The sequence below is a fragment of the Priapulus caudatus genome, unplaced genomic scaffold, assembly GCF_000485595.1.
Source record: "Priapulus caudatus unplaced genomic scaffold, Priapulus_caudatus-5.0.1 Scaffold251, whole genome shotgun sequence".
Taxonomy (NCBI): domain Eukaryota; kingdom Metazoa; phylum Priapulida; class Priapulimorpha; order Priapulimorphida; family Priapulidae; genus Priapulus; species Priapulus caudatus.
Genome location: NW_014577312.1, coordinates 30,323 through 39,512, shown reverse-complemented (window position 1 = coordinate 39,512; position 9,190 = coordinate 30,323). Strand labels below are relative to the sequence as shown.

The window sequence follows — 9,190 nt, the reverse complement described above, 5'->3', positions numbered from 1 at the left end:
AGGTGTTTTTCTGTATTCGACAAGCCATTTACATAAACTGCGCAACAAGGACGCGAACGCGAGAATTTCGTCAGGCTTTGTGCTGATTTCGCTTTTATTCACTAGCTCGAGATTCACGAACAGAGACAGTATTGTTTTTATAACAACGTGAACACTGTTTTTGACATAGAAACAATTAAAGATGGCAAGCTGTGGATGTGTAGTTCGGGGCTGTGAAAGCTGCGAAATCAAGCTAGCGTCGCAGCCAAATTTTGCGATCCGCTTAATTTCCTACCTGCTATATATATAACTATAAGTGTCAGTGTGCCACACTGCCAGCGCGTGAGGAATGGCGCCAGTCAGTGTTTGCTTGCACATGCTATTTGGACGGAATTTATTAGGAAACTGTCGGCAATATAGGTGAAAAGAGTACTAGAACATTAAGAATTGGTAGCTCTACTAGTCACTATATAGGATTATAGCCCCGCCGTACAGTTGCCGCAGGCCTGCGGCAACTGTACGCGCGGCTATAGCTACTACGCACTAGAGCTACAGAATTTGTAGTAAATAGATTCGGTATTTAGTTAGCATTATAATTTTATTGAACGCTCCAAGTAGCTGTGGGCTGTGGCCGACGTGTGTGACTGCTGTGTGCGCTGTTAGTGTATAGCTGTTCGTGTATAACACAGATACACATTACGTTATTAGCTACACACTGTAGCTTACAGTTACATAGCGGTGTAATGCTTACCTGATGGTTCTTGAATGTACAGCGATCCAGCGTTTCAGCTGCACGCGCCTGCATCAAACGCCAGAAATATAAATCTCACAACACAACAACTTACAGCGGCGGAACCGTGCGCACAACTCGACTTCACCATGCCGTCGCCTGAAGGTGTAATTTTCTGCTTTCTTGCAGGGTCAGGCGTGGCATAGCTCTTATATTAGCCTCTTAGCAGGATCTAGACTGGTACTCGCTCCCACCTCGATTACTCGAAATCTTGGTACCTAGCTGAGAGTGGGACCGGTACACATCTAACCAGGGATTCGCCACCAGCTGCATCCAAGCTCCACGAAAACAGATTTGGCCTCTCGCTCATTGCGGCTGTAATTCTACGACGCGAATCAAGCGCACTGATCTCTAATAATATAATGCTGGATAGAGCATTGGCCCTCACTGATCGCTATAATATAATCGGGATAGGAGCATTCTGCGCCTATCCGCCGCTTAACATGACAGTGACGCAAGAGGCCGCCATCTTCAAACCACTCTGTAAAGCTTGGAATCTGCCTGTGTTTCTGCTGCCCCACAACATTTCAAATGAAAAATAAGAAAACGCGACTTATTTCTATTATTCAAATTCAGCATTGAAAAAAAACTATTGATCCATACCTTAAGAGATATATATAAATAGGGATATGTATATTAGATACATGTATGGAGCTAATCGCGGATTGGAGAAATACACGGAAAAATATTCTTTTTACGTGACGTCACGAGAGTGCTAGCTAGTTCGCGAGCCTATTCTACCATCATAATATTTCTATGTTAACATTTCGCTATGAATAACAAACCTTGATGCATGAAACATGATGAAAATGATGAACATTGCAAATGATTACTATATATATATATTTTAAGGCATTATATCAGAGATTTAATCATGATAGGTTTATGCAGATATAGCATGCGTACCTAAGTTTGAATGAACGATGTATTGTACTATGATGTAATAATTAACTTAGCATATTGTCGTATGAAACGCTATGGCTGTGTGAATAACGCTCAAGATACTAGTACTACTAGCTAGTATGACTACTACGGTCAGTATACTACTGACTTACTACTAGGCTATTCTATATATATATTATGAATCAATAGTATTGAAAGATAGATGATAGATAAAACGGCCTTATCTGGCACAGAATTAGATTCGGGGTCTAAGGTTAAAGTAGTAGCACATGTCGCGTTCAAGGATAGGGAAACATTCTATCCAATAAACCGAATTCATTGTACATCTAGTATATAAATATAATATTATATCAATATAATAGATTAGCGTTATGGTTAGGCTTGGCCGTTAGGGTTAGAATTCGGGTGTAGAATTAGGGTTGAGGGTTTAGGTTATCGGCACTATTGTTTTATTTTGTAATGGGTTGGATCCTTACGGTGATTCGTGTTTGCGTCTCCGGCCGTTATGTAGGAATGAAGCAACCCCGCAGTCGATCCCATGCGCGTCGCTTATATACCGCTGGCAAGTCGTCGCCTTGCCTGGCTTGCCGCGGAATCTAGGTTGTAGGCTGAGTGTGAATCCTTGCCGGGTTGAGAAGCGCCGCAGTGTCATGACAGTAATCAACCCAAACGGGGGATACCCGAACTAGCCGCACGCCATTCGGAAAGGACCCATCAAACTCCCGCGGGGACAGTCCAACCAACGCCACGAGCGGGAGTTCCAAACAACTCCGCAGGGAGTTCCAAACAACTCCGCAGGGGAGTCTCAACGCACTCCGGCGGGGGCAGTCTCAGCAAACTTCGGTGGGAGGGAGGTCTCCACACGAACTCCGGGGGAGCGGGACGTTCACACAAACTCCCGGGCGCGGATTACCACAAACGGCTGCGGGGCGAGAGTTACACAAAACTCGCGGGGGGAGTCTCCACAACTCCGCGGGGGAGTTACACAAACTGCCGCGCGGGGAGTTACCACAAACTCCGCGGACGGATCTCCACAAGAGAGCTCCGCTGCGCGGCGGGGCGGATTTTACCAGCCAACTCGCCTTGGATTGAAACCAATCACGTGGTGTGTGTACGAAAGAGGAGACATTAGAATCAGACAAGCGGGAGGATGAATTACTTTATGCAGGTCGTATTCAAATCTCGAACCAACGGCGTGTGGTAATCAAAGGAAGAACAGTTAAACTACACTTACATAGTGCTGGTGCCGCGGATCGGGTCGTCGTTAAATATAGGTGACTCATGACAAATTAGAACGTGACACCAGTAAGGAGCCGGCTCAAGGCGACGGACCCGTCGGAGATGGAGTCGCGATGGGACCCAAGCAGGAAATCCGAAGTCGTGACGGGGGAATCCATCGAAATCTAACCTAAAGTCGCCGGATTTAAAATCCGCCAAAACCTTAGCTAAAGTCGCGGAGGTGTCCGCAGCTGAAATCCATTGAACCTCGTTCAAGAACTAGGGGACTTGAGTGGCGGTACGGCATGGTGCTAAACGCCCTCCGAGATGTTGGAGATGCCCTGGGGGGTCGTGCGGAACGAATCATCAGCTAGCCTGGGGTTGAGCCCGTCAGCCAGTCTACCGCCGGTTCCCGGCTGGAGGTCGACGATTGGAGAGCAGATCGATAGCGTGAAGTACTCAACCACGCCACAGCACACAAAATGTTTCAATGTTGCGTGTAGCCCATATTTGGTTGGTAGAGTGTGGGGGTAGTCAGGTGGGTGGGGAGTTAGCTACATTAATTTTACATCATGAGCACAATACAACTTTTACAAGTACCTAGCTCAAAAACTCTCGCGTCTTGCTAGGTTAGAATGATAGACAATATTATATTATATGTATAGGTTATACATATATATATACGATATATACAATATTATTATGTATATTAATATATATATTATACTGTCCTTGGGTCCGCCCACACTGGAATGATGCTATAACAAGCTTGGAGCACCTTATTGATAAAGGGACATAGAGCTCCTTGAAAAAGTTCAGAACGAGGACTAACTTAGGAAGGATTTGGCGCTAGCTTGTCATACCAGCAAAGACTACAAAGGCTGAATCCTACTACTCTAGCAGCACGCGTAGAGAGAGAGCTGAGTCTTATCGGCACCTATAGATTATGACAGGCTTGGAGAATACTTGATCATAGCGACATTTTTTCACCTGCTAATCCTGTCCACCACAGATGGTCACAGCATGAACTGCTAACAAAGAGCGCAGTCGTCTCGATATTACGGAAACAGTTTTTCTCTCAGAGGAGTGTATTGACAGCGTGGAACAGCCTTCCCAACATGGGTGTTAGGTTGCCGGCAAAAGACTTGCGCGTGCATCATTTGTAAAAAGGTCGGAATTAGGCCGCTATTGGACGAGTTCGAGGCTTGCTTTGTGATTAAGCCGCAAGCTGCCTAACCCTTGGATTAGCCATACAACACTTGATCGTGATGTCTGTCGGGGGCCTGTGTTTAAAAACGCAAGTAAAGAATCCAGTAAATACATCGGGCCGCACAGCTTTGTCTGGGGCCTTCAGTACAAGCTACATAGCGGATCTGCCTTTGCCTACAGCCTTGCTAAACACACACAACATACCCAGCCTGGCACAGGGAGCTATGTCAGCCGATGACACGGCGGAACACATGGCGGGGGATGGTTACCACACAAAACATAAAAAAAATTACAGGACTGCTAGGGCCTGACTGCCGCTAACGTTATCAGGGGTCGGTTTATAAAATCAGAAAGGCGAATTTCTGAATTATTGCTTACCAAGACTATTAAACATATAAAATGCATAGACATAGCGTTCATTCAACTACAAAATAGCGCCACTACTACTGTAGTTTAGATTATACAATCGGCCTGTATGTCCAATTACGCCTCGCCCTGGCCGATCGTCCACAAACAGTTGATCATAGGTTACGACATTACGTATAATAATGCTGTTTTTATCATGAAATTGTGCCCAGTATAATGACTAACTTTTACAAATGAAAATGTCCTTCCACCATTCCTTAACCTGCTGGTTAGTGCAGGTTTATGGCTGACAGGCATGGCCATTCTTTTTTTTATCTAACAAATAAATCTAAAATGTTATTTCTCGCAGACGCAGAGTTGCCTATATAATTAATTGCTAGCAGAACGTTCGCAGCTAGATCGGATCCGTCTTTCATACGAATGGTTACTAAGAATTAATATAATTCGGATAGAAATAAAGAGCTACGAAGTGTGACGTCACGTTGCAAGACAAAAAAAAAAAAATCAGCCCAATAAAAAAAAAGGAAAAAAAAAAAAAAAAAAACAAAAAAAAAAAAAAAAAAAAAAAAAACCAAAAACTAGAATAAAAAAAGAAAAAAAAAAAAAAAAGAAAAATAAAAACCCAATATGACAACGCACGGGCTGGTTCTAACACAAGCACTGCGCTCCATAGTTTACTGCCTGTGAAAATGTTTGCTGCCGCTACGTAAAACACGAGTGTGCTGCTCTGCAGACAGCGTAAAGCATCGGTGCAAGTCGATCTTACAATATTTAAATGAATTTTAAAAAAAATTTTAATTTTTTTTTTAAAATTTTTTTGTTGCTTAATTATTTTATTTTTTTTTGTTGCTTTTCACTTCGCATCCTTAGCGAAATCTATAAAAACTGCAAATAATGACTCTCAGAATGAATTGGTTACAAGTCGCGGTACAAAAACACGACACGTAGTATTAATGTTACCAGAGCATATGATTGTGCTTAGAACCAGCAGGCTCGTTGTCATGCCACCGTGACGTCATCACTCGGTACTCTATAGGCTCGACTAGCTAAGCACGTGACTCGATGACGTCACGTAAAAAAATTATTTTTCGCCAGCCCCCCTCCCCCCTGTATTCGTCGTTCCCTTAGCTCCATAACATGTATCTAATATAGCATATCCATATTTATATATCTCTTAGTATGGATCAAGTTTTTATTTTCATGCTAATTTGAATAATAGATAAGTCGCGTTTTCTTATTCTTCTTTGAATGTTGTTGGGGCACAGACGCGGCAGATTCAGCTTTACAGAGTGGTTGGAAGATGGCGCCTCTTGCGTCACTGCTATAGGCCAATGCTCTATCCAGATTATATTATAGAGCATCAGTGATTGGCCTATCGCCGCTTAACATTGACGCAGTGACGCCAGAGCCCATCTTCCAACACTCTGTAAGCTGAATCTGCCGCGTCTTGCCCGCCACAACATCTTCAAACGAAATCAAGAAAACGCGACTTATTCGATTATTCAAATTAGCATGAAAAAAAACTTTGATCCAACTAGAGATTATTAAATATGGATATGCTATATAGAATACATGTATGGGCCTAAAGGGAACGAGAAATACACAAAATTTTTTACGTGACGTCACGAGACACGCTGCTAGCTAAGTTCGGCCCAGCCTATTCAACAATTAATTAATAATTCTTATGTATACCATTCGTATGAAAACAAACCAAGATGATGCAAACATGATGAAATGCATGTAAACATGAGAAAGATTATATTATATAAATATATATTTATTCTTATTTATAAGGGCATATAGGCTGTAGCATAAGCATACATAGCGACCTACATATAATACTAAAATTTACTATATACAATTTAATATATAGCATATAATATTATTGCCAACCAGGCGGCTGTAGAATAACGTCAATATACTACTCACTACGTACGTACGGTACTAGTTACTCAGGCTATTCTATATTTATATATTATATCAATCGATAGATGAAAGATTAGATGATGAATAAAACGTTATCTGGCGGACAGAATTCATTCGGCCAGGTAAATATAGCATATGTCTAGCATACATTATATAGGCCTACATAGCAATTATATAGCATTATATAATGATATAGCCAATATATAGCACTAATATAATGATATACTTAGCATATATAGCATCATTACAGACAAGCCAAACAGCACCAGTCCGCCCAATATTGGCCCCAATATCGGTTAATCTTGGCCACCCAATAATATTGGTCCTGACAATTCCAATATCGGCCTGACCCCCGCGCTGCACTTTGCGCCCGACATCGGGTTTAACTGGCATCGCAGGTTGGCAGTGAATAATGGCTATGGGCTAATGATACACTGTTCCTTGAATCATCACGTGTGTAGGGCGCTGCGCATTTTGCAAGTGAAAAAGATGTATATTAATTAGCTGGCTTCAATAAAAATTTATTAAAAATGTCGAAATGCATATTTTAACATTTGAGCATAACCATTTGCTCCGTCGCCCGCCAACACAGACGTCGGCCTTGCGACTGCGCACGCCAGGTTACCATCCGCCCCGCCACTGCTGTAGGCAGTGCGGCTGGACCGATGTTGCGAGCGTCTTTGCGGCTCCACTTCTTTCTCTGCCGAGCAGTCCATGTGCCAATGTGTACACGCCACACTGCCCGCAAACAACCGCCTGCGCGCTAGCGGTCGCACCGCGGCCGCTTCCCACTCGCGCGCACGCAAGACCAGGCGCGGCGAAACCACGCCGACGGCACTCGTAGGGCTGCTCCGGCGAGCCAATGCGCCGGTGTACTTCGAGCCGACTCGAGCAACCCACCGCAACGCGAGACGACCAGCATCCGCGCGCGGGATCGCCACGAGCGTGGTTCAGCGTGCGGCGCTCAGCGACCGCAGAACGACGTGCCGTCGTGTCGCATGCCAACGTCGTCGCGGAGACGGGAATGCGGCGAGCTTGCCGCGCATCCTGATGACAGCTCCTCTCACTCACATCCAAGACTCGTACAGGACGATGCTGCTGCTGCTGCCTCCGACTACTGCGTCTTCCACCGCTGCGGCCGTTGCCTTCGCTGGCAACGCGGAGCATTTGCGCAAGGAACTCTTCTCAGCGTTATCGGTGGTTTCCGGGCAGCCGAGGGTTTGAAACTTCTTCTAGACCCGGTTCCGCCGCGCACCGTCACTCTCTGAGGCATGTTCGACGACAGAGTGCCTCGTTCGAATGTCGCGTCATTTCGCTGACTCCACGCGCCGGCCGTCCTTCAAATTCTGTGAAGCATTCCTCTGGAATGTATTCGGTCATTACGGTACAATCTATGGGTATCAAGCATGGATAGTTTGGGACCCCACAAATGTGTTTGCACATGTGTGCTAAACTAATCTGGGGTGCCAAAACTAGGCTTGGGACATATATGCAGATTAAGGCATAGTTTGCAGCTATGTCCAGAATAGAATCTTATCTATACTTACGCGATAATATTTATACAATGATGTACCAATCTGAATCTCGAAGGCTTGAGTTGTTTACCTTTTTCGTAATTGTATCCCCCGCGACGAAGTCGGCGGGGATACTATGGTTTCATGTCTCCCCAGCCGTCGCCGCAGACAATTTCCCTTCCGCTCTATAACTCGACCCCTAATTCACCTAGCGCTACCAAACATGGTCTACTTACACATCTTGGGTAGAAGGTGTGCAGAGTACCAAAACCAGATCACTGCAACCTTTATTTGACCTTTACCTGGACTTTGATAATATTTTCCTTCCGCTCTCTAACTCGGCCCCTAATTGACCTAGCGCAACCAAACTTGGTATACTTACACATCTTGGGGAGAAGGTGAGCAGCGTACTAAAACCAGGTCACTGCGACCTTTATTTGATCTTTACCTTGACCTTGATCATATTTCCCTTCCGCTCTCTAACTCGGCCCCTAATTGATCTAGCGCTACCAAACTTGGTATACTTACACATCTTGGGGAGAAGGTGCGCAGCGTACAAAAACCAGGTCACTGCGACCTTTATTTGACATTTACCTTGACTTTGATCATATTTTCCTTCTGCTCTATAACTCGGCCCCTAATTGACCTAGCGCTACCAAACTTGCTATACTTACACATCTTGGGGAGAATTTGTGTCACGTACCAAAACCAGGTGACTGCAGCTGTTATTTGACATTGACCTTGACCTTCATCATACTTTCCCTCTGCTCTATAACTCGGCCCCTAATTGAACTAGCGCGACCAGACTTGGTATACTTACACATCTTGGGGAGAAGGTGTGTCGTGTACCGAAACCAGGTCACTGCAACCTTTATTTGACATTGACCTTGACCTTGACCTTCATCATATTTTCCTTCTGCTCTATAACTCAGCCTCTAATTGACCTAGCATGACCAAACTTCGTATACTTACACATCTTGGGGAGAACACGGGGATACATGTAGTTGGCGACAACTGCCCTTTCTAGTTAGCTCATCTGACATAGTCAGATGCAGCTTGTAGAATCGCATGATCGTCCGTGCGTGCGTCCGGTCGTCCGTGCGTCCGTCCGTCCGTCCGTCAACAGTTGGGCACAAATCTTAACCGCTCGACGTACGGTCGCGATATTCGGGTCGTTGGGGGGGATCATCAAAACGAGTTGGGATGTCGAAGCTGGGGGTCAAAGGTCAAAGGTCAAGAGGTGTAAAAGAAGGGGGAACATTCACTCCTTAACTTAAGGTATAGG

General features: G+C 44.7%; 1 protein-coding gene across 1 annotated transcript in view; it reads right to left on the bottom strand.

Annotated features, from left to right (window-relative positions):
- Window positions 1-773, bottom strand: part of LOC106808062 (extended synaptotagmin-2-like) — a gene marked incomplete in the record, with an annotated part of 41,305 nt that extends 40,532 nt beyond the window's left edge. The window contains 1 exon segment of the mRNA XM_014810620.1: window positions 731-773.
- Window positions 774-9,190: the final 8,417 nt, after the last annotated feature.